The 27080-nt window shown below is 39.7% G+C and overlaps 1 protein-coding gene across 3 annotated transcripts in view; it reads left to right on the top strand.

The window, feature by feature from the left end:
* LOC139691202 (very long chain fatty acid elongase AAEL008004-like) overlaps window positions 1–27080 on the top strand; it is a 525450-nt gene that overhangs the window by 235164 nt on the left and 263206 nt on the right. For 2 of the 3 annotated variants that reach the window (XM_071588934.1, XM_071588932.1), the window contains one exon: window positions 25809–25887. The exons of the other annotated variant lie outside the window; for it this stretch is intronic. The gene's annotated coding sequence lies outside the window, so the exon portion shown is untranslated. The remainder of the gene's footprint in view (window positions 1–25808; window positions 25888–27080) is intronic. 3 annotated transcript variants of the gene reach the window in all.

The raw sequence follows: 27080 nt of genomic DNA, 5'->3' as shown, positions 1-27080 counted from the left end.
TTGGGTAAGATTTCTTGACGCAGTGATGTAACAACCATTCTAAATGAGCCACAGGGCAAGAATAGAAAAGAAGGCATGTGAGGAATCATGAGTGATGAACCCCAGCACCGATATGCGCGTGGCAGACAAATATTAGCCGATTGGAACTAAGTGGTATAATCAGCCATTTTCAGTTCTAATGGTAACACAGTTAGTTTTTGACTTGACCCATTGGCAATAAGGAAAGTCAATCATTACAAGTCGGCAATTGGTAATGTATTGTAACTCACATTCTGGTACAGATCATTGAAGACGTCGTACTTGGTGGTGTTTTTGCTTTTTTTTCAAACTGGCCCATCTTCTTTCCTTTGTGATAAACGAGCCCATTGAATCAAAGTTTTCCTTACATGAGTTTCTTGAAGAGTAAGTAAAGAGGTATCCCCATGGAGTATGCATTCATAGTTTTCAGCTTCGGTCGCACTTTCGTGCATGCATCTCCTGATTTCGCTTTCCGTGAGACTATGGATGTAGAACGCCTGGATCGCTTGAATGTACACTGGCTTTTCGCTGAAATCAGTTACCGCTCCCGATGTTGAGGGCGGGTTTGCAGTTTATGGTTGGGCAGCATCAGTTGATGTCCTCTAGTCTCTTGGAGGCTTTTGGCTCATTACCGTTTTTTGGAGGCACGGGATATGTGAGGCTGCGATTGCACAGCGTGCGTAGGAATTGCATGTAGTGCAAGAAAGCTACTTGTAATTCATTGCCATTATACTAAATATTTTCTTCCTTGGAGATGCTTTTTCTCAATGGATTCCAAAAATATTAAAACTACTGAATTCTTTCGTTTGACAGAAGAGTCGCGGTAATCCTCCCGTGGGTTGGTTTTTATAGGTGTGGCTGGAGCTCATCTCGATCCCTAAACCCTATACGACCTCTTAAATTCACACCGGAATATTATATGATATAGTCATATCTCCTCCTGGTCCCGCCAGCGGCTCCCCAGGGATATGTGGTTGCCCAAAATTTACAGCTTACTTGAAGTAAAGAGTACCCGGACACGTCACTCGAAATTAAACCCGGGCCCTTCGCTCTGCGCTCTACACTCTGGATATCTGCATTCTTTTGTTCATTTGCGAACATGATGGCCGAAATTATTTTACATAAACATTAGTAAGAATCAAACGATGGCCACTAAAAGAGTCACATGATGTTTGAGATATAACTCGTCCGTTCCTAACGCATTGGGATAAGTATCGAAAAGGTTGATTATTTTGCTCGAATAAAATACATAACACTATTTTCAAGGCCACAAGTGGATCAAACGTATATGTAAATTCCTGTTGAAAATTTTCCAAATGTCCGCATTAAATTGGTTCTTTGCGTAGACATAGAATATTATTAATAGTATTTTTTAAGAAAAAAGTGAGAATATAAATTTTACAACGTCTTATACATAATGCTAAAATTACTGATTTTGCTCAGCACTCCCAAAAGAGGAAATGAGGAATACTTCCTCAAGTGTCACAACTATTTGGTGGTGGCAACACTAATTTTATGTGAAGACTAGAGAAGAGGTCGTACAACATTTATCTTCAGTTGAAAAGGTTCGATCCACTTGCTTCAAAATTACCCCAACGAAATTAGTTGCGCTGAAATATAAAAGAAAATGATAATTTGAACAGGCTATGTGCCAATGGCATGAAGTGAGTCGATGATAATTTTCCTCTCTGCAAATGTTTCGCAATGACTGTAAAAAAGGAAAGAATAAAACGCGATTTCCTGATTTGACGAAAGAGCTTGATGAAAACGTAATTATGCAATGGAAAAAACTACATATTTGTGACCATACCAAAAACTACGCAGCTTTATTTTGTGGCGAAACAAAGGATGGCGGAAGGAACATTCTCCCATTTTTGCTAATATTTGTATTTGGTAAACCCCCTTAATATGTTACGTACCTAATTTGTTATTATATGTTTCAAGTAAAAGAGAATCATTCAATGTACAATTAACATGCATGTGGGAGCAAAATTGATATAGCATTGTTCATGGACCAACGGACCATTCCGTCCGTCTGTTTCTGTCTTTAATGCAGAATGTTAATATGCTTGCCCTAAATACACAAAGAAAGCATGCAGAAATAAAACATTTGTTATAAAAAATAATTTTTCACAAAAAAACACCGTGGCTCCTAAAAAAACGGATTAGATGTCGAGAAGTTGAATTGAAAGGAACACCCCGGCCCAAACTACAGTTTATATTTGGACTTTTATGCATTTAGGATCACGCCCAGTGATATTCCAAAATTAAGAGAAGATATAAGGATTGGACTTAAATGCTATAGATGCCCCCATTGTGGCACCAGCTTAAAATGATATGCATTTGAAGCCTTTGGAAGTATCCATGATTGCCTTGTCATTTTTTCGAAAAAGATATACTTGGCCATAAAAATTCTTCTTCGTTCTAGCTAATTTGTAAGAGCGTAAATTTTGTAAGAGAAAGTACGACCATTACTTCATCTGTATATTTAGGAAAATATATGTAATTAACGGAATCTTTCTTCAGAGGAAGCTTCCCCGCCTACTTTCATTTCTTCCTCCAGCCTTTGTAATGATAATAATAGTCTCCTATAATCCCCCAACCATTTTCTCGGCGTATATAGTAAGTCAAATAGGATCTGAGATAGTAGATAAAGTTCTATCTTTACCCTAACCCACTGTTGCGCATCTCAATTCTCCGTCCGCCACCATTGCTGTTGATATCATAAAGGCGAAACCTTGAACAAGTTTCGTTTACCATACCCCAATACCTAAGTTTATTCCTACATTGTCCAATACTTAAGTCAACTTCAAGTCCGCTTGATTCTTTTGATCGGCGTCTCGTTAAATCTAAGATACGAAGGCATTCTCCAATCTTTATGGATTTCCACATATATTCTCATAAATATTGTTGCGGTCTCTTTTATATGCCTTAACTGATTTACTTAGCCAGCAGTTTGATCTCCACTCCCTCCCGTGTTAACAATTAACAATACATTAGTCACTTTCGGACTTAAACCTATGGACCTGCACTCTAATACTATGGTGATTCACTATATTTTGGCATAGCGTTTAGTATTAAATCAAACACATCGAATTTTTAATTTCATATTTCGTTGTTGCCCTATAATATAATACAAGTGTAGTTATAAAAGTCTTGAGTCTACATTTTTTTAACCTTGAAGTGACTGGTGGCTCTTGCATTCTTTCACAGTTAAATATTATCTTAATGTGCGCTAAGTTGATTAATTATTCAACTGTTCCCGGCTCAACTTTATTGCTCTAAGTTATTGCCCCGTGCCGTAAGTTATTTCATTGATAAAAATATTTCCGTGTGCATAATGTTATTGATGAAGCTGGAAAAAATGTCTATATATCGATTGTGATTTAAGTAAAATGATTAGTTTTTTCCATGTTCTTTGGGAATTCATTAATTTCCCGAAAAAAAAAATACTTATTTTTATTCTACCCAGACACCTTTGCTGCACATATTCTGGCATAGCTTTCCATTAAAAACTCTTTCTTTAGTATCCTTTTGGTTTGGTTTGGCTTCCCAAAGCACTTTCTTAAATTCTGCTGATTTACCATTTTTTTCACCACCTACGTTATATTATCACAAGCCAAGCTCTTTTCCACATAATTTACTTAGTTCATTTAAAAATAAACTCAAGTCTAATATCATTTCCTGCCATATATTTCTCCCCTCGTTTTCTCCATCTTTCATTAATTCCTTCTGACATGATTGCTAGGTTAAGTGTTTTGTTGTGTGATGCTCTTTTTTACCTCGTCATGATCCTTTCACCGTCATAGATAAGCCCATCCAGTTTACCGTCACTCACATTTCGCTTGATTGTCTCACCGCATTTCCATTACCCTAACGATTGCTTGCTTTATTTCAATAGTCCTTTATTTGAAAAGTAACTTCCCCAACTCCGTCTTCCATTTAGTCCTCATCTTCACAATCATCCGCTCATCAATTCCTGTGAGTCATTTTCTTTCCGTGCAACGCCTTTTTGTTTCCTCTATAATTGTCTATACCATTGTCTGCAGATTTTTGCATTTCCGCGCATTTAGCCGAACGACTAACTAAAATGTGGTATGAAGTTGTTTATCCAAACAAAAAACGAAATAATTCACGGAACATAATTTCCATAATTTAAATGCAATTCGTTGTAATTCACAATTACCTATGCCCCGTATGACTTTCAATTTCGAGTTCATGACCAGCTGGTTATACCAATTACTCTTAATTTTACCTCAAATCAATTTTGCACGTTAAAATACGCTATAATTGCAAAATAATGCAATCATCTATCTTCAATTGGTGGAATACGTCCCGCCTGCTATAAATGTGAAATTTATTCCGAAATATACCTGTGTTCCCGTTCAAATTTATTGACAATGAGATCTCTCAACCCACACTCACATACAGGGTGCTTGATAATTGTAGATACGTTTTTTTGCACGAAATCTTTACCTTATTTTGTACATTTCGCCCGATCGATTTTAAATAGGTTGGATCGTGATTTCACTTGTCAATGTGTCACCTAAGTTCATGAATTGAAGACAAGTGATAAAAAGTGAGGTAAAACTCATGCGTGCGCATTTAGAGAACAAATATGATATGAACATGTATATTTAAAGCACTGAGGTCCTTATAAATATTTGAAACGTTCTGAAAGTTATATCGGACTAGTTTTGAGTCGCAAATTTGTGAAACTATGCCGTTTCGGCTGGTTCTTTCCCACAAATTAATAAATACCACTAAACAGAGGTGGGCGGGTGCTGATATGTTGAGAGTATTACAACTCATATACATGATTAATCGCGCATGATATAATTTTTTTGTGATAGCAACCTGTATATCTGCACTATTAATCCACGATACTTCTGATGGTAGCCCTCCACTACCGTAAGAGCATATATAAAATCTTAGTTTTTTTATGTTAATTTCTATGGAAGCTAAAATGGTCTAAGCCTATTTTATCATCATCATTTGATAGAATGTGCGTAGTACTACAAATAGAGAGATTTTTGTCAAAATGTAATATATTTGACATCTCTATGCAACCCCATTAAACCTTTGAAGTAACACCATGGCGTATTTAGTCGGCCCCATAGTGACTTCAACGGCCTCCTGATTCCTTCGGGTAGCTACACGAACGGCTAACACCCATCAGTAGCTCGCAACATTTACCTACCTTTTCTGCCGAAGGGTGGATTTCTGAGTCTACATCGACACCAAATTGTATTCTACACTTGCTCTTGTTAATTACCAGCAATGATAGTCGTGGAGACTGCATTTATGGCCTCGTAGCATTAATGAATTATGTGAAGAACAGTTGCCCATTTCTTCTTCTTCGTAGCTTAAGAATGTTTTAGGAATAAAATGCTAGAATTTGCAATTGCAAAGAAACCCGCTTAAAATGGCACCGTTGAGTTACATCAACTCGGCAACGTATGTCAGTGATTTCCGGGGAAATCTGGAAAAGCTCTCGACACGTTTGAATCGGTCATTTGTGTTCTCAATTTGTTGTAACATTAAACAACGCGCCCCTGTTGTTTATAAACTTTGTCTTCTAGCTTCACTTCGTAGAATTTGTAAATTTCCATAATCTTAAAAAGTGCGATATCCTTTTTCTTATTGGTACGATGCGTTTCACCGTGGTATGGCATCATCAGGTGCAAAGACAGAAGAGCATTTGGGTAGTATAGGCAGTGTAGGGACGAGGTTGAGTGCGAACGGCCTTGTAAGCAGGTGAAGGTTTGGAGGAGGGATGGGAGCTGGTCAGGATAACTCGGGGATGCAGTGGATGGTCCTTGCACTTTGGCTTGAATCCTGATGCTGGGATTGAATGATGTTTCCTGATTCAAATAATTATCATTACATTTTGAATAGAATTCAGGAAAGGTAATGGTAAGTTTGAACGCTTACGATTGTTTTTTATTGATGACTGCTCTTTCTCAATAAATATTCAATATGGATTGTGTGAAATCAGGATTATTTGTACCCATGCCATCAAATCTTCATGCATTATACTTTGTATCCTGGTAAGAGGAAAAAATCTAATAGCTTGAATCAAAATAACGACTATGGATGTTTTTTTAGCAATATTTTTCAATTCACCTTTATAAGTGGTGCGAACTGGTCAAAAAAATTTACAATAACCTTGTGGAAGGACAAGGAAGGTATCAGTCACTCTGTAGTTTTCCGTGGTGTGATGGTGATGAAGGCATTCTCCAGCACGGGTGGCGAAACTGCTGCCCGTCAAAGTCGGCGACGTGTTGCCTCCCGGGAGAATACCTTCGAGACTTCAAGTGTTTATCAAGAAAAACTGTCGATTATAGCATTATAAAGTAAAAGACGAGCAATGCGATAATTTACATACAACAATTTATTGTCGATTTGGAAAAAAGTTATGGTAATCGCAGTCGATGCAGAACTCGTCAGCTCCATGTATATACCTTTTCCACTGCTGATAGTTTATGTGGTACCATTGATAATTTTACGACTATTTCACTTATTTCCACCCTTATTGGACACCAATTAATCGTCAGTTATCAATTCTTATTGTATTAAAATGTTCGAAAATGGAATGAAATTTCTGTTTTCAATTTCAATTCGCTTTGCATCAGTCGTCGTGATATACTCTTAGGGCGCCCAATCTGGTAGGAATTGTTTTTGAAAAATGTTTTTATCCAGATATCATCCTATTTTAGGTAGTTAAAAAAAACAAGTGATTTTCAGTCGTGTAAAACAAAAGTATTATTTATTTCATTCTCGAATGTTTTGTTAACGTGGAAACTGGAGTACATTGATAGCTTCATGTGTAAAAGTTTCCACATGATAAATACGTACTGTATTGATCATATAAAGAAAATCGTACTGAAATTCATTAAGATGGCTTTTATATTTTTTTTTACCTTAAGGAGGAAACGAATAAATCGTAGGCACACTCGGCGCAGCTTTTATATACTGGCCGTCGTTATATTCGTGCTCGTTTTTTGTTCACTCTTTCACTTTGCTATACTACCTTGATCAAAAATTTCCCGGAATTTATTCAGAAAATTAAAAATACAAGTTTATTCATCTAAATCTATATTGTCCCCTTCAAAGTAATCCCCATCGACTGCAACACACTTATGCCAGCGCTTGATCCAATCCTCGAAACATTTTTTATATTCGGTTTTCGGTATGTCCATCAGTGCTTCCTGCGATTTTTCCGTTACTTCCTCTCGGCTGCTAAAACGCGTTCCCCGTAATGGTTTTTTAACTCGATTGAACAGAAAGAAGTCACAGGGAGCCAAATCAGGTGAATTCGGTGGCTGTTGGATGGTATTTGTTGCATTTTTCGTCAAAAAATTACGAATAATGATAGCACTGTGCGACGGTGCGTTATCATGGTGCAAAATCCACGAGTTTTCTGCCCACATTTCTGGTCTCTTTCGGCGAATTGCTTCACGCAAACGTCTCATAACGCCCAAATAATACTCTTTGTTTACTGTCTGGCCTTCTGGCAAAAATTCATGATGCACTACACCGTTGTAATCCATGAAAACCGTCAGCATTGCCTTCTTTTTTGACTGAAAACGACGTGGTTTTTTTGGTCTCGGCTCATTTGGTGAACGCCATTCACTTGCCTGATGTCTGGATTGCGTGTCGTACTCATAAACCCACGTCTCGTCTCCAGTAATGATCCTTTTGATGAATGTGGGATCGGATTCAGCCTCGCAAATCATGTCTTTTGCGACGTCAACACGGTCTCTTTTTTGCATGAAATTGAGGTCTTTTGGCACCAACTTTGCTGCTACACGACGGAAACCCAAATCATTAACCACAATGTCTTGGGCGGATCCATAGGCAATGTTCAAGTCCTCCGCTATTTCTCTGATGGTTAATTTGCGGTTATTGACCAACATTTCTTTTACTTTATCAATTTTTTCACCGACTTTCGATGTCGATGGTCTGCCACTGCGTTCATCATCTTCGATTGACTCACGACCACTTCTGAACCGCTCGTGCCACTGGTAAACGACCGTTTTTTTTAGAGAATCGTTGACGAAACACTTTTCCAACATTTCCAACGTCCTAGCGCCACTAAATCCGTTTTTTACGCAAAATTTAATACAAGTTCGTTGTTGCAAATTTACGAGTAAATCCATTTCTGAAATTGTAAAAAATCGCCAACACACACAGAGATAGATGTACTCTTGGCTACGTAACTTTTGCAAATGTCAAGTTATGACACTAAGATTTAAAGGGAATATCAACAACAGATGTACCAATTTAACAAAAAAACAGAACTCAAATCGGAACGATGGGAGCGCCACACGGTGGTTATTCCGGGAACTTTTTGATCAAGGTAGTAGTTTTAAGTATGTCCTTGCGTTGAGAAATGTCCGAAGTTATTCTGCAGTAGCGGTAGTAAAAGTCATTTCAAGCCGTGATGTATTCTCTTTCTAGAAGGGCTATGTCCTCATGAAGAAAGCGAATGCAAACTTTCACATTGTGTTCTGTTGTGATTGTCCGGGAGTCTGAGGTCGGTAAATATCACTTGCACCCTATTTAATTTGATTAATACTTATATAAATTTATAAAAAAATAAATGAATAAATAAATTACAATGGTGTTTATTGTAAACTTCTGGGTTAAGTGGTTGCGAAAGCCATTCATGACACCACTTTCACTTATTATTGAGAACCTGGCTTAGAATGATAATCATTTTAATAGCATTCAATTATTCCTGTCGGTAATTTTACCGGGGGTGATTTAACTTTTGTATTTAGACAATGTTGAGCGAAGAGTATGAATAGTTTACTGTTGGAAAAACTTGATGCAATGGTTAATATTTCTCTGGTAATTCTAATAAAATAACTCATGCAACTAAATTTAAAAAAAACCTGTATTTCGATGAGGATATGTGAGTTCACATCCACCTTTCGGTCGTTTCCGCGAGATAATCACGAAGGTGTTTAATAATATGTCCAAGCATTTTATTTGTTGATTGCCACAGCGATCACTCCCTATGCATAAGCGCCTAAGTACTAGTTCGCGGGAGAGGCCACTCGATGATCCAGTTCGTGACGTAAAAGTGGCAGTGAAAGGCCCACGTGGTCAATACATCCCCTCTCACACCCACTTGGTGGAAAGGTGCCTCGCGCGAAAATGACAATTTTTAGACCACCGACTGTATCCTGCCTCTAGCCACTGTTTGTATTCATGTATCGTTATTTTTAATTACCTGCCGCTTTATCTACATTCTGAGCGAGTCTTAGTTAGTCTTTTTGGCTATCTCGGAAGCTATTCATTGCGATATCTGCAACCAAAAATACTTTCTCGGATGTGGCTGACTTACATCCAGGGAGCGAGAGGTCGCCTGAATGCAAACCTGAACACTGCAACCTACGAACCGTAGTCATTTTTAAAGGAAATTATAAAGATATCACTGAATAACCCAGTTAACCCATTTGAACCCAGTTTCTACCTGAGCATGGCTCTCAACACCGAACTTTCACGAACATGCACAAAACTTCCTTTCATCCTGGTGCCAATTCGCGGATCGTCGGGGAAACCGAGCAAAAGTAATAGCATCTGTTTTCATTCGTTGTTGTGAGATTCGTCTATTGTGTGGTTGGTCATCTGTTCCACGTTTTTCGGTTAAAGACGGATACCCACCCTTCATAAAATCAATCCCATAATTTTAAAATGTATCAAAGGAGGTCAAAAAAAGGATAATTATATTTTTCACAGTGTGTTATGTTACTAAATGGTTTATTTCAATTTGTTATTTTGATATGTATTGATGCCGTGTTTGGCGGGGCTCAGACGTGTATGCGCCCAGCTGACCAATAATACACGTGACGGCCGCTCCTCTTCAGGTTATTTTTTATCTGAACATGTCTTCGGCTACTGCCTCTTCATAGGGTCTACTTTTCTTGGCAAATTATTGTCTTTTTCTCTCTTTCGTTTCTCTCTTCACTCATATATTTCTTAGCTGTGCGTTAATAATGGTCGGTTACGTTTTCCGTTGAAAGCGAGATGTTTTCGTCGAGTTTCCTTAGCTCTCATGAATTGGTTAAAATTTCGTGTTAATATTTTGCTGAGATTAATTCACGCATAATTCTAGAAATACCCAAGTAACGGAGACCGTAAAACTGGTGGAGTATCCACGAAAGTTCACTCAGGTTAGACGCCGATAACTTAACTAACCATTCCTATTGGAAGTAATTGTTTTATATCCTTTACGTCGATCATGGTTCTTCTGCGACCTGTGCACTTAAGTCACGGTTTATAGCGAAATCAAAAATCAAGTTTACGACAATCGGGATACGAACTTGTTGGAATAATGGGATACAGTCCACCAAGTAACGGCTCAAACCGTTGCAGAATTAGATGTAGGTTAATACATGTTTCAGGAATATTACTCATTTTACGCTGAAGTTGAGCGATTCAAATCCTGAATTTACATTTATTGATCCAGAGAGATATCGGAAATTGTCGTGAACTGGTATTTTTTCATAGTATCAAATATATTCCAATCTGGCGCATTAGGAGTATTATTAAAGATGTAACCATGTGTACTTCTCAAGTATTCAATGGTTATGAGACCGTAATGCTGAACTATAATGTCCAAATTTTCGACTTTTAGGGTATTAATCTGTGAGCGCAGATGCATGCCTTCATATGTCCTATGTATTTTTGTCAGTCCTCTTCAACTGTTTATAATTTATATTATTTTTGCCCTTAGCGTATGATTTATATAGCATAATTGTTTGAATTATTTGATGAGTTATGACGTTATATGTTTACATTTTACGTTGTTTATCTTGCCTTAAATGATTGAGTCCGGGTGGTGATGCGTGTAAAATTATGGAAGAGTGCGATTTTAAATTTGACTTGAGTTAAAAATTCTTTTCAGCATTTATGTCATTAAAAACATCCATAGCGAGCTAACGTATGGATTAATTTTACCAACTCAGGTATGTTTTGATGAAAGCTTCGATCACTCAAATGTCTGGGATAGTATTACCTTTGTAGAACGCAGTTTAAAATTACTATAGTTACTAGATTAAAGTTAAGCGAAAAATAAATACAATCTTCCATCAGTCAGTTGTCCTTAGATCATTCTTTTGTCTTGAAACATCATTGAGAAAAAAGGGTACGAGCTTTTTCGCGCTGATAATTTCGGTCGTGACTGTAAGCTAACTTGTCCGAAGGTTTCAGTCACTTGCAATAGGCGACCACATCTGAACGAGCCTGATGCGTGAATGAAAGCTCTTTTGTCTTCCAACTCAACTTGCACTGGTGATCGCTATCTTTATTTTTTAATGGGTTCTTTTCTCCCCTCCCCCAAACTGTTAAAGTGAGTATATTTGCACGTGTCCCACCCATCCCCTTCCACTTCCTCCCTCCCTCCCTCCCTCCCTTACTCCCCTACCCCCCAATCCTCGACTCACTATCATTCCTTCGCTCCCTTAACCGGCGGGGTTGCGCAAGGAGCAGGATTTTCCCGTTATGCTTTCATCTTAAGAGTGAAAGTCTCTTTTCCCGCACAGTTTCTACCGTCGCCGCTGTATCACCCGGTAGGTTCCTGGGTAAAAGGGAATCTTCTTTCACCGGCCCCCACCGGTCATCCCCCCATGGTCAGGAGTCTGTGATCGCGTGGCTCTGCACGGACCCCCCCCTCCTGCCCCCTTCACCCCCTCCCGGGCTCGGTGGCGACCTGTTTCCGTCCAGTTCCCCAAAGCAAGTCCGTTGTTGCACGATTATTGGGCGTCGCTCGACCAGAATAGGATAATAACCACTCATATGCCTTCGTTGATCGAAGGACCTGATCACTAATGAATTTCCCTGATACTCCTTCCTGCGGCTCTGGAAGCAACCAATGACCGCCGAGAAAAACACCACGATCCTCCGTTTTGGGCTGTGCGCGATTGAACTCGCGTCCTGTTTCCCACTCTCCCTATCGCAACCTGCTTCTAAATGTTGATATTTTACAGCCAACGGCTCAAATCAAGAAAAAAACACCACACCACCAAGTAAGGTTCTCAGTTCCTCGTAAGGTGATTGACTCAACTCATTTTAATTGCGCGCAAAGTTCCTTGAACCGTAATAAATATGTTTGATTCCTTTATTGTTTGAACAAACAAAAACTAATTTCACACGATCGTAAACTATTTGCCAGAAGAGAGGCTACTGTCTTTCAAAAAATCTGTCATTAGCCTTGCGGATCGTTGGTTGACTCCAGAGATCATTCCGACGGCGCGCGGGCCTTAAGTTTGAGCCTCGTTAAGCGTTAATCGCTGATTCTCGTCCAGGAGAGAGTGGGAAGTGTGATTGTTTTCTGTGACATTATGACTGAGAAAGTGCTTGCATTCCTATCGGCAAGAGTTTTGTAGGGTTGAACCTGCGTTTTTTATGCAAGTCCCCTCGATTGTTTGGAAATTGCGCCCTTGTAGGTGGGGGCATGTGATACGCTGAAGTGTGCAGCAGGCCTTCGAAATTTTAACAATGATTAAGGATTAGCTAGATCTATTTTTTTGTGTTTGATCCATAACTTTTTATGTCCATTATGAATTCTCTACGTTATGGGCTGTCTGAGAAACAGAGAAATATATTTGAGAAAAACTGTGTTGACAGAGTGATGATGTGATGTGGGAACCGTACCCAAGGAAAAAATATCAGCAAGTCATATTTGATAATGTTGCATTGCGATGATGAATACTGCCGCCAAAATTCATGAATTATTTAAGATTAACAGTTCAAGACTGAAATTACCTATTATTTCGGTTTTCAGTTAATTGAATTTAATGCATACTATTTGTTTTACCTAGGAAAATAATAATCCTTTGTGTGTCATTTCAACTAATTAGACAGCCTCAAACTTGGTCTTCTGGTCGATATAGGTACATTCGGGAAGGAATTCTCGTGGAGGTGGATGAAAAGATATTTCTGGATGTGTGGTGTTTAAAATATTTTAATAATCAAACAAGACTTGATAATGTTAATAAACTAATATTTAAATGGATAATGAATCATATGCGGATATTTTAAGGGTATCAATTGTGGCTAAAAAGCAACAAAAAATTTCTTTGTAATTTTTTTTTGTCTTCAAATTTAATTAGGCTATAAGATTCAAGAGGATTTAAAAAAAGTGCACTGCGTTTATTCTTTTATTTTAAGACTTTTATGCGATATCCTGAAAATTATTTTCTCATAGTTTTGTTATTACTCCTTTCAGGAAATGATATTCAATGAAAATTCCGGGAAGTACTCCACAGGGTACTTTCCGGAATTTTCAGGACTTCAATAGTAATACTACATACAGGACTTCAATATTAATACTAACAACTTTTTTTCTACCCTCTACCCCTCTTTTTGACTTTCAATATCTCTGTTGTCTTCCATCATCATCTGTTCTTGTAGAATCGTTTCCCTTAATGATATTTCCGCTACCTGTACTACATCCCATCCATCACAATGTTCAGTTTTCCTCGTCCAGGTTCATCTCTTCCCCAACGTTCTTCGTTATTTTCCTCCTGCCAACTCCCGTTAACCGTCTCTCTCTAAGCTCGCATCCGTGAAAAGGGCTACAAACTGTCTGGTAGATCGTAAAATTCTGGAATATTCACGTTTTTTTTGCTTTGGTATGGATTCCATGGAAGTCCGTGGCTTTAGAAAAATGGCTGTAAACGTTTTTCTAGGGTTTCCATATTCATCTTTTTCCGCCGAATAAGGTACGAAACTTGTCCTGTGTTTCAGAATGGAAGGCAATGGAATCGGTCACCTTTTGGCGGATTTTCGAGTTCATCTCGCTGCATTCGTACGAAATTAGGAAAGTCCTTCCTTTCCCTGTGACACCAAGACTCTCCTGTGTAATTGCCGAAGTGTTTTTATTTAGGACGACAGATTTCACCCTTGCTGTATCATTAATTACAATTCCCACTTTTAAACAGGAGGCATCACGCTCTATAAAACCTACCTGGGTCAAGAAAGGAGGACCTCATGGGGGCATGCGTGAACAGCGGGAGGGCAAAATGTGTTGGGCTACGTGACGCAGCGTTTGACCATCTGATATTATATCATGTGGCGGGCGATAAAAGGCAGAAAGAGTGGCCGAAACGTAAGGTGACGTCTTGGAGAGGGGAAATGGATAGGGGAAGGCATTCATTACTGATATTCTTGTTGCACCATTACTAGGGACGATTATATCCAAATATTGGCGTTTGGTGCATTGTGCATCATTACGAGCACATCCACATCCGTATCGTATTAGGACAAGTTATGAATGTTAAGACATGCAAGGCAACTACTCTTTTTGACTACTTTCCTGGTCCTAATGAAGTTGCTGGCCTATATTATCTTCGCTCTTGTTATCTACGTATATTGCTTTGTACCTTTTCATTCATATACTTCCTACCAGCCAAATCGTCCCATCGGCTTTAATTATTGTCTTCCTACCCTAATTTCTGACTCGCCTCCTGCTCCTGGGAAATCTTACTAATTTAGTTTCCTTATGGTTTATTTCCGACGAGCATGTTTTCGATGGATCGTGTGATGCGTTCAACTGCAATCTCTTGGTCGACTGTACAATTAAGTTTGATGTATCATCCAAACCGGATTTTTAACAATCCACCCATCTCATCTCGCCGCCTGCTTTCACTCCCTCCTCCAAACCCCTTAATTTCCTCTGCATGCATTGGTATATTATGAAACTTGGTGATAACGGATCACTCTGTGTCGCTCGTCCGACTATGATCGCTTATCCCAAACTCCTTCGGCGAGGTATGGTGCCGTTGTAGGCACTAAGAATACGCTCATATAGCAACGCTGCTGCGGGCTAATTACGTGTTCCGTTGCTGTTATTTCGTCTCCATTTCTACTGTTTTGACAGCCTTTTATTTACGATCGATAATTTTAAATAAATCATCGTAAAAAGTTGCTAGATGCAAAATTTTACCCAAACGATAGTCATTGTGTATTATTAATATATTATTAAATGATTCATATTTATGTGTTATATACCGTATTTGAAGTGAAAATTTTGTGGTGACTGAGCAGGATATCAGCGGTGTATCATTCAGTTTTGTGTTTCCAGCCTACTGATTTTGAAATTTTCCTTTTTTTTATCATTTTCTCATTTTAGCGTTCTTTGATAAATGTGAATGCACATGCCTGATCTTATAATGTATTTTCTTCCTTACATTTTTAATTAAGAAAAGAAGAGGTGGGTGGGAGTCTCAAAATTGTATTAAATCGTACGCAGTCAATAGTATTGAAATGTGCGAATACAGATTGAGTGAGGTTGAATTCAAAATGTTTTTGAGCTATCGTAGAGGTGTCGTGGCTTGCTTTTCTTACCAGATAGATAGATGATATCTGTCTAACTATGAATTTTGTTCTTCCGAACGTATTGCAAGGTATTACCATATTCGGTGGCATACACGACTTTCTTCCAAAGTTCTCTTTTTTTTCTAAAATAATATTGATTCCTCAACACTCACGCCTGGGTCTTGGGGACGGCTCCTATACACCGTCAAATGCGATACTGAACGTGCTTCGAATGATCCGTGAAAGGTTGGATTACTCACCAGTAATTTAAAACGATTGCATCTTACTTTCTTGCGCTTTCACCGTTAAAAATCAACGGAAAAGGTGTAATTAAAGAAATAATTAATGAAAGTTTTATTGGTTGAATCATCCGTTTAGCTGTGAGTCAAACTTCATGAAGCCCTTGGGAATGCAATCGTTGAATGGTTGACTTCAACCCCTCATTTTCCCCATCCAATTAACTCCCTTACGTCCTGGTACCTAACACTGAACCATGTATTTTGTGCATCAGCGTCAAAAATGTTCATTCCTCTTCTTTTATATAACTTTGAATTCTCATACTGTGTATCCAATGCTATGTCCTCATAACGTTAATTCAATGCCTTCTGGAGGGTCATGAAACTAGCATTGATGAAAAGTACAGACAAGTTGCATTGGTGGGAATAGACGGCAGTTGGAGAAATATCATTGGTAACCCGATGTATGTCGAAAGTGTCAATTAATCAAATTGTTCATTGCAATAACTATACGGCTATAAAATTTATGATTATCTGCGGCATTTGATCCAAGGATTCGAAGACCTTAGTAAAAGAATTCAACGAAAAAATAGGTTATCGTGCTAAACACCTACATGTATTGAAATAAGATTTTTTTTATTTTTGACACCGCGTGATGTCCATGTGCTTTTGGAACCCGATAAGTTACTCTTGCTTTGCATCGTTTTCCCAGAAGTTGAATCATTGAAAGTTTACGCCATGCTAATGACCTTGGCAGAATTCAACCAGCGATTTTTGAAGTGGTAGAGTTGCTTGTTACCCACCAGACTAACACGGCCACGTTGATTCCTCGGGACAGAACCATTGATAAGAACAGCCAGAATAAACATAAGGCCATGGCCATTTGAACTAACTTCATGGGTTAATATTTCTAGCCAATTGATACGCATTCATCGTCTCACCCATATCCAGTGCGTGAAGTGACTTTCGATCAACGGTCATGAACCTTGTGGGGAAACAACCCCCGCGTTTGCTATTGGTTCAGTAATAACAAGTTAATGTGCGACAATCAGACTTTTTAAGTGATCAAAGAAGACATCGGAGGTATTTTAAATGTGCAGAAAAGAAAATTAACTGGCTTTTATGATTCCTACTCAAAAACGTTTACAAATATTAGGTTGAGAACTCCTTAAAAACTTCTTTTCGTAATTTAACGGTTCATCGTGATGCACATGCATGTAACCACATTGTATATAGGATTGATAATGGCCGCACGGTCAGTAAAATGTCTGCTATATATATATATATATATATATATATATATATATATATATATATATATATATATATATATATATATATATATAATTGAATGATATTTGGCAAACATTTCAATGCGCCAATCATTACGCTATAATTGGAGATCGTTAAAAGTCTCAGATAATAATGGGTGATCGCGCCGTAACCCTGGAAATTCAAGGGACGATTTCTGTTTTGATTTCAGCCAAAGTTCCACTTTTTACGGTCACATGTTCGTTTCCTTTTCTTCCATTTGGGGTTAAAATCCCTTTCGCCCGACTTTTATGGAGGAAATTCGAAAGACGTCCAAATGCCGACTTGACTGAGGAGTCGGAGCACGGGTGTGGGATGATTTCGAGCATATTTGAATGCGGGGAGCGGCCCCTTTCGCCGTTAGCCGTCGCTCCCGGAGGTCTCCCCTCCTCCCCGCCTTTGCCACTCCCTCCCAAGTCCCCATCCGAGACGACCCCTCCACGCCCACCCGACCCGCCCCTGGCGCCGGCGCCACCCCGCCCACTCAATGGAGGAACGGCTCGAGACCAGAAATTAAATTCCCTCGCGCCATTATGGGGCCGCTTAACTTCATCCACGTAGTGCGCCTGCCTAGAACTCGGAAACTATTACCCTTCTCCCCCTGGAAGTTTTTGAGGCATATTAGGAGGTATGGACTGGGGAGGTGTGAGTGGAGTGGATTGGATGGCTCAGCTGTTCGCGGATAGGGAAGGTGAAAGGGCGTATTATTTACGCGCCGCAAATAGCATCGTCCGTAAACGGCGTCACGCCGTCTTTGGCCCTCTCCAACCTCCACTCCCTCGCGTCGTTACACTCTATCACTCCGGAGCGACCCCCCCCCCTGTTCTGACGTCACGTGTCTCCCATCGCGCCCACTTCCCCTCTCGTCTAATAACGTGGGTGTAATAATTCCCCGCGTGACGTTTGAAATTCGTTTGACTCCTCTCGCGGTCTTCATGTCTCTTCCTCGCAGGAGAGAAGCAGAAGGACAAAAAAGCATTCTTGGACAGCAAAATATGCAGACTAGGAAGCGGGAGTTTCAGAAAAGGATGAAGAATTATGGGAAATTTTCCGGGTCGGATAGGAAGCCTAACTTCATACCTAAAGACTGATTCGTCTTGCTTTTTCCAAAGTACAGCACAAATATAACGGAAATCGTTATTCTTATTTTTCTTGCACTCGTCTTGATGTCGGGGATGGCCAAATAACCATCTCCCCACCCGGAGTGTGTGAGATCAGTTATGGGCGGTTCTCTGGAAGTTTTCGAGGTGTATTATGGGACATGGGAGGAGGTGGGCGAATGAAATGGCTCAACTGTTTATGGCTAGCAAAAGTGAAAGGGCATATTATTTGCGTTCTTGTAAATTTGTTTGCTCTTGAATGCAATTTCCATTTGCCACGCGTCATTTTAAAAAGAAGCATCGCCAACATGTCGGAGATATTTTCCACCAAAACAGTCACTGCTTCTCTTATGTCTTTACTCTGTCGTGCAAATAAATGGATACGCCCGCGGAGACATTGCGATTTGTTGGTTGAGTATTTTTCTCTTCCGGCTGTACCGTAAACTGCACTTCTCTCACGACGCTGTCATTAAAACCGAGTGTTGAGCAGAAATGTTTATTGTTCTTACTTTGATGAACCTTGCTTTCCGGTTCATGGTAATGTATACTCGTTTATTTATTTCACCCTGTTACTCTGACACCTAATTCGACACAACCTGAGAAAAAATACGAAAGACTTCAATTGAAGGAAATATAGAGGGAAAGGATAAAAAAAAACGAAATAATGAATACGGAGGTGCATGTGATTGAGAACTCCAAAACATGAATCTAGGAGGATAAAAAAAATTGGCAGAGAATAGGATGTCTTGCAGAGCAGAGACAAACCAATTCTAAGATTTGATGACCCAACATTGAGAATTTTTTATGTTTGTTTTGCGTGTATGTATGGTGGATCACCTCTCTCTTCGGTAGATAAAAATTAAATTGACATTGTATCTAATTTCATCTTGATTATTTCATGCGTACAATTTAATTTAAACGGTTTAGCTTATGAAATGTGATCATTTCTTCATCACAGATCACACTTCAATTTTTTTCGACTTCCTGTGTAGTTAAGAAATATATTCATTTTGGGCGAACACTTTCTAATTTGATCAAATAGAAAATTTGATTTTTATCATAGAATGAGTTAGCTCGTATGCCCCGCTGTTTGTTTGGAATCCAGTGAAAACGAACAGTAAACAAGCACATTCGTAAGGGTACACCAATCCAACTTGTATCTGAGGAAGATTAGAAAAATCATGGATAGGACTCTCGACACACCTACCAAGCCGACATCATTCAGGAAGTACTTAACTGTTCACTAAACTACATGTTATATGTTGGGGAAAACCCCGCTAAGCTTAATCTTCACGAAGCACGGTGTAAGTGATGCTTTATCACGATGGTAATGGGCGTTCACTCCTTTTTCCCGGTGATGCTAAGGTCTCGGGGAGTGGAAAGGTGGAGCTCTCGCGGCGTGCTTACCCCGCAGACTCCCTCATTCATCCCTTGTTTGACAGCGTGCCATTTTGACGATCTCCCTCGCTCGCCTGCCTGCCCACTCTCTTGGTCATCGCCCGCACTGAACGGAGAGGGGATCCCGCGCTTCCCCGCGCTCGTCATCGAGTGATGTGCGAGATCGCGTTCAGTCGGGGGTGCTTATTTTTAAACCGAGGCGAGGACGCCGCCGTGCGTGCGGTCGACCCTCCTCCACTCCTCCCGCGTGCGTCCCTTTCCTCTCTCTCTCACTCCACGGTCGACTGTAAAGCTCGGGGGATTACCCAGAGGGTGTTTTGTATGTGAAAGGAATGATCGCGGGGGAAAAGGCGATTCAGTTTCCTCACCAGTCGACGGATCCCATTGTTCTCTCTCTTTATATATTTTATCTGTCACTCTCACTTTTCCTCGCCTCGAATTTTTTTGCCTTTTACGCGTTCGTCTCGATCCCCTCCCTCCCTTTTCCCTCGCCACCCCAGATCCGCCCTCCCCGCACTCTCGGAGCCCCATAGTGGAAGAGGAGGAGGTGGGCGGTGATGGCGGGAATTTAGAAAGTAGTGCATAATTGGGTGTTTCCCATAAAGTGCTAAGAATCGGGGTCGACGTGTGTACGCTCCTATGACCTGTGTGTGTGGACGCAGGAAATAAAAAAGTGATTAAAAATAAATTTGTTCTGATTCTTTGAGTGGGACGAGCAATTGCATTGTTATTGTTACCTGTATGTGGCTGTCTCACTTTGTTGAGTCTATTTAGTTTATGTGAAGCTCACACTTCGAGTGATCAGTCTTTATCATGCCGTTAACTCTGATGTGGGAGTTTTTCTGCAGTTAATAAGAATGATTAGCTGCGTTTGATCTCGAGTGCTATTATGTTCGATAAAATATTCTTCGATTGCTCCATTAAGCCGTACGATAATCGGTTGATTCTTTCCTTAAATTATTTAAAACTTTCTCTGCAGAAAATTCAAATACATTTCATCTATAACCGAGTAATTTTCATATAGTCTGCTATTAAAATTACTGAGTTCTCGGAAGCTTAATCAGGAAAAAGAATCGAAATACTCGACTGCGATTAAAGGGAAGAAAGTTGTAAGTGAAGTAATTTAATGTAGGAAAATAATCGATGCCCTTAAAAGTCGGTAATTTTTTATCATCCAAATCGCAGAAGCGCTGAAATCGTGGATGTATTTTATGGCCACGGAAAACTGTTGAGACGGCTTTGATGTAGTCCTAACATGCGGGTCCTTTTTCTTGGGTCATTGCATGAACCTGTCCCTCACTAGCTGGAGACCAATTTTTTCTGGTCGAGTGTTTTGACCTGTTCTTCCCAAACAGTAATGTTAGTCTATACGCTACATCCATAGAAAAGAGACGATATGGTACAAAATTGCTTTAGTTGGACCTGGTAGATGCTTCTAGCTCGGTTGATAGAATTTTCATCTCGTTAGGATTTCCTTATGATTGCATTATGTCCCACCTTTTACATGTGCAGAGTTAGATCTGCACGATCCTCGGGGGTTATAGCACATCTCCGCGGACTTCTTAAGGACTTCCTCCCCATTCAAACTCGGTCGGCCTCACATTATTCCACTATATTCAGTTATCCCCCCATGCAATTTATGTCTGCTGAAATGCATTTTCCTTCCTCTGGCCCGACAATGGACGCACTTTCTCACCATCCCGTTATAGCCGTTAACATCCCAGTGGTCATTAATATCTCCAACAGCTTACATCTCCTGCTTCTCTTCCCCTGGAATTTTTTCCGATATACTTGTAATCTTCCCTCCTCATGCCACATCTAACCATTCTCCTCCATTCCTCCATCCTACGCATCTTCTTTTGCCAATTATTTTTCTTGCCCGAATAGTGAAACCTCGGATTCACGCTCGTTCTGTATTCATTGACCTTTTCTTGTAAAAAAAATTGTAATACTGGGGAAAGACCAATTTCCTCAACGCGAGACGAATGATATTATTTCTCATGCCACAATTTAGATGAGGGAAAGGAGAATATTTTATTGTTGCTATTCTCTTTGGACGCGTTCACTTCTAAAAATTCAGCACACCCATTCATTCATCCTTCATACTTGTCTCCCCTCGTCTCGCCTCCTCCCCCTCCTCCCTATCTTCCTTCCACTCTCGCCGCCCGCCGTTCCCCCCCTTCCCTCGCCCTCCCCTCTTCAATCTTTCGTCTTACTGTCATCACGTCATAGCCTTCTCTCTGTATGCAAGAGCCTGTCACTCGGAGCGAGGCTGTTTTATTTAATAAAGCTGTATCTTCGGCGCATATCATCCAACTACTTTCCTTGGCCATATAACGCTGTTGGACGCCCGCGAAATCTGGTATTAATCTCTCTCTTCCTCGTCGAGAGATTCTTTCTCGCAACGCGTAGGACTACGCGAAGGGTGTAACAGAATTTCAATGCGCTATATCCTCGTATCTCCGGCATTGTTTCTTCGGCTCCGGCTACATCACTGTCGCTTCATTCCTAAATTGTGTTCAGCATCGACCAAGGCGCGTATGTGTACGGAGACGATCTTGACATCGTTGCTGTCACCCTCTGCCACTACCAGATGTACCCACATGCAATGTGTCTAATCAAAATTCTTTGTTAAAGATGAATGGTTGTATCGAGTTCAGTCATCCGTTCACCATCAGTTGCGAAACTCTCTCGCGTGTTCAAGGGTGCTTTAGGAGTGGATTGATTAAAATGTTTGTTGTGGAGCGAAAAATTAAAAAAGTGAGGAGGAAAAACAGTTTTACATAGGACAGTGTGTCATAAGTGCTTCAGATTAGGCGTGTAGCTACCCTTTATACGAGGTTGTGTAATACAGATCTTCCTTGACTCTTTGAGTTTGACAACGATCGCGGTCACATGCGATCGTTTTCTTTCGCGTCGGTTTTTAATTTCATTGCATTCTTAATGATAGTGGCATATGATTAGATGTAAAATGTAGAAGTCTTAAAGATAAAACATTTTTGAAAAGATTGTAATCGTTCGAGTTCCGCCACCGCTGTTTGTATAAATTTATGTACTTGCCGAATAAGGGCTGATAATTTTGGTCTTAGTTTTATGTGGTTAGTTCCAAAAAAAGTGGATGAACCTAATATGAGTAATAATGGCATTAAATTTTATTCGCCATAATCGGTATTAATACTTTAGATATCTTATTATAAATGCGATGAAATCAGTGGACAAATAGGACTTTTCATTTCCGTAGTAAATTGCCTATATCGTCGCTGAGATGTTCAATCTTTCGCAAAGATTTTCAGAGATTTTTGTCTCTTTTAGTTGATGGTAACCTAAGTTAAAATAAAAGGCGAATTAAATGGGGAAGTGCATAGATAATAAAGTTTAAACCCCTTCTTTGGGCCCTTTGGACCATTAGCCTTCTTAATAATTAAATCGATTTACGGCATGTAGTGTGATAATCTTAATAGCTTAGCTGACGTGAATCAGTAATACAGACTTCAAGTTATGTTTTCGTGAAGTATGCCAATAATATATTTCTAATGTTCACTTGGCACGCCATGGTAATTGAACCAAATGACGTAAGGCAAGAGGCTTAATTTATGCGTAGGTTAATTGTGAAGCTGCTTCTTTCTTTTGGGATAACGCCCATGGAAATGTATAACTTTGCATTTGAAAACGGTAATTAGGGTTACGACATAAGAACCTGAAGTGAAATTAAAGTGGATGGCGTAGTGTTTTAATGATAAAATTCATTTTAATCTGTCTTCCGCCGATATAAGTATGTCGATTCAAATTAATTCACAAACGCAAGGGTCTTTCTAAAAAATTTTCATTAAGTCGAGCATTTCAATTCGTGTCAACGATGTAAACCGATGATTGAGATTGGTAGTAAACCGTTTAGAAAGATAAGGCCCTCTGAAAGAGAGGTAGACCTACGAGGGTGGTTCAATAAGTACCCGTGTTTGACGACAAAGGGCGTTCCTGAAGGAAGTTTATGTTATCATCGTGTGCTCAAACGACGGTGAAACAAATTTCAGACTGATTCAATGGTTAGTTTGGATTTGGCAGCCATTCGAGTAAGAAGGGTTTCGTGATTTTCGCTAAGATGGAAAAAGAGCAGTATCGTTCGGTAATTTGCTTTTTGTTTTTGGATGGGAAGAAATGCGAAGAGATAAAAGCAAAGTTGGATGCTGTTTATGGGGACACTTCGCCATCTATGACCACAGTTGGATATTGATTGAAAGAATTTAAATGTGGGCGAACATCTGTTTTTGATGAGGAGCGACCAGGACGTCCGGCAGACGTGGTTACCGAGGAAATCATTCAAAATGTCCTCGCCATGATTCTCGCTGATCGGCGTTCGAAAGTGCGCGAAGTAACAGAGGCCGTGGGTGTGTCGACCGGAACGGAAATTAATATTTTACATGATAAGTTGGCGATGAAAAAATTGTCGGCCCTATGGGTGCCGCGATTGCTCACGGTGGACAACAAGCTGATCCGGCTGTCAACTTCATGAACTGCATGAACTACGTTATGAATTGCTACCGCACCCCCCGTATTCACCCAATCTGGCTCCCTTTGACTCTTTATTATTCCCTAACATGAAGAAATGGCTCGCGGGAAAAAAATTTTGCTCAAACGAGGAAGTTATCGCCGAGACAGAGGTGTATTTTGGAGAGCTCGACAAATCCTATTTTTTGGAGGGGTTAAAAAAAATTGCCGGAACATTGGGAGAAGTGTATCTTTCTAAAAGGTGACTATGTTGAAAAATAATAAAAAAATGTTTTTGAAAAAATGGTTTCTTCATTTCTAACACGGGTACTTATTGAACTGCCCTCGTACTTTTTGACTCTGGGATAGAGACATTTAAATACTTAGCATAAATTCTCTCTTAATCGTTCCTTGTTGTCCGTCCTTGACTTAAATCCGTTGCTTCAATTTAAAAATATAATTTAAATTTAAATCATTCCGTGATTTAAATCCGTTACTTTTTCCTACTCTCCGTTTATTAAGAACCGATTGTTAAAACGATTACACCACTCTTTTTAAAAATTCAGGCACTTGCGAAATATTTCTGATAATAAACTCGATGGTATCAGGCTTTACAACGTGGAAATTCATCTTGAATGAAAGCATTCACGAGAAACGAGGTATTTTCCACGCGCTTTTTATTGGGCTCTGCTAATCTCAACGCGTAGGCGTCATATTCAGGTACACTAGGTAAAATATCTAGTATCTTCTTCCATTCGATACTGATAGATAGATACTGGTCTTAATTTTAAATGGACTGACGATCCCATGGTATTCCTGTTTAACCGATTATTACGAATTCGACTTCCATCAGGCTGTTTTTCATTCAGTAGGATCCAGCCTACATTCCTAAGTTTCTTGGGTAAAAACTTCTCAAAAGTGGAGTTGGAATCTCACTCTAAGTTTCCGACAGAGAGGTGCACTTCCCCCCGGACCAATGTTTTTAATTGCCTTCTGGGGTCAACCGCTAGTCACTCCAGGAAGAGTTCATAGCGTAGCCGGTACGTGTGTAATTTACTTTTCTCTATCGGATTTTTTTGGTCGGGAACGTGTTTTTACCAAAGGTAAGAGGAGCTGAATTTTCTCTTCGGCAGATGCTGTTTAAAAAATAAAATGAAAAAAAAACCCTCCTCGAGCTTCCTAAATGAACATTTATTTTTCACCATCTCCAATTCTGAAAACCTCATCCGCCCCGCCCTCTTCTCTATCGCCATACTCCCACTCCCAATTACCCTCCCGGATTTTGTGGAATGTCAACCCCGGGATATCCCACACCTCAACCGACGAAGTCTCGTCTTCCTTAATACTAAGATCTTTCCTCTACTTCTTTCTGTTGCCGAGTACGACAATACTTCCTACTTGGTGACATCTGAGATTTTTTTCTATCTTTAATTGTCCCTAAACTTCAACATTTCATCATCTCATTGAAAAAATACTACCAACACTTTTCATGGAAGAGAGGGCTCGGCGAGCAGATTTGCTGCACTTAAAAGAATTTGGTTCGATTCTCGTTCAGTTTACTCTTCGTATGCTAACAATCATCCGCCAGTTGTGGTTGAACTGGTGACAGCCAGTAGTATTTTGCTATGAGTTGGTTTACTAATACGAAATATTTGAACTATTTGCTAAACCTGATAGCATTTTTTTCGATTATACCTCTCAATGAAGTATTTGGGATAATGACACCATCTCATAGTTCTTTGAATATGTTTATATACGAGATTGAAATATTCTTCATTTTGTCAATGGAATTTTTATTACTTTCACCATGTTACATTTTTAAATAGGTGGTAACCTGTGAGATATTGTCGAGGGATTAATTTATTTTGGTGCACTATGTACTTTGAGCCTCTGGCAAATTTTCTAAGAAGTGTGTCGTCCTACTTTTCAGGCTGGTTCCTATCTCTTCCTCGGAAATACTACGTGGTGTTGATCATTCAACGATTGTGAAATTTCTTCTACTGCCAAAGGTAAATATTTGACTTAAAATGGTAATCGCACTCTGTTTTTTGGTTCGGGCCAGCATTAGTGGAAGTGTTTGGTGCTTCCCAAGTCTCCATTTATCAGTGGCGGAGTGCCTGAAGACTTTACTAGTGTCCCACCATCTCAGGCATTTTCTTACGTATGTAGCGGTAGAAGTCAGTTTCCTCACTCCACCTGACGGAAGCCTTCGTCGTAGAAGTGAAACGATTGTCTACAGATTTTTTCTCTTCATCACCTCTATAATTAATCATACTTTAACTTTTAATATTCTTCATCGCATTAGTTTTTTCACCACGCTTCTTTCTCTACATTAGTTTTCCGCCTCAGTTTTTTATTATTCAATTTAAGGACTACCCTCTGTCTAAATCTGTATTTACATTCTTCAATTAACTTCTCTCTTCCGTTTTTTATAATAATTTCGTCCGTAACCTATGGTTTCTTTCTTCTTTTCCTATTTGCTGTGCCGATAGTTTCGTTTAAAGAATCCAGTATTCCTTATGTATTATGTTCCCATTTGTCTTCTGTTGTACCAACTTCTGATTCCAGCCTCTACATTCGATCTTCTGAACCACCTTCCATATTTAATCATCCTGAATCTGAAGCTACATTTCATTAGTCTGAATCCGCATCCGCTACCTGGAAAATATGCGGATTAATCACGCTGCTCTTAAAACTGTGCTTAACCATAATATAGTCTAACTGATATATCTCTAAATCCCCGGGCATTTTCTATGTAAGACAACATCTGTTGTGGGGTCCTAACCAAGTGTTCGTAGTGATTGAACCCTGCCTCTTTCATAACTCTATTGCTTTCTCCCCTCCCCCCGGGAATTCCTTCTTCCAAAACCGTAGTCCCCCTATCTCATTACCATCTTTTCCTTTACCTACCGTCGCGTTTCACCTCCCCATCACTATCAGATGTTAGGGTAGTGATTTTAACGAGACACCATCACCTAATGGCCGCCTCACTGGGGTCAGACGACTTTGCTGTCGCCTCACCCGGAACAGACGCTGCGCGGAGTACCTTTCGTCTGGTTTTTACCCTATGACATATCTTGCATGGTAGACCCTACCCGGAGAATTTTTTTCATAGCTCCCGTCCGCACAGCTCTAGGGGTAATCTGAACGCATCAACTCCACCACATTAAGGTTGTAGTCCATGGAGATGGATATTCAATAA

This window comes from Hetaerina americana, unplaced genomic scaffold (genome assembly GCF_022747635.1).
Source record: "Hetaerina americana unplaced genomic scaffold, ioHetAmer1.1.p SCAF_30, whole genome shotgun sequence".
Taxonomy (NCBI): domain Eukaryota; kingdom Metazoa; phylum Arthropoda; class Insecta; order Odonata; family Calopterygidae; genus Hetaerina; species Hetaerina americana.
The sequence above is the reverse complement of the archived record's forward strand: the minus strand, read 5'-3'. Positions and strand labels throughout refer to the sequence as shown.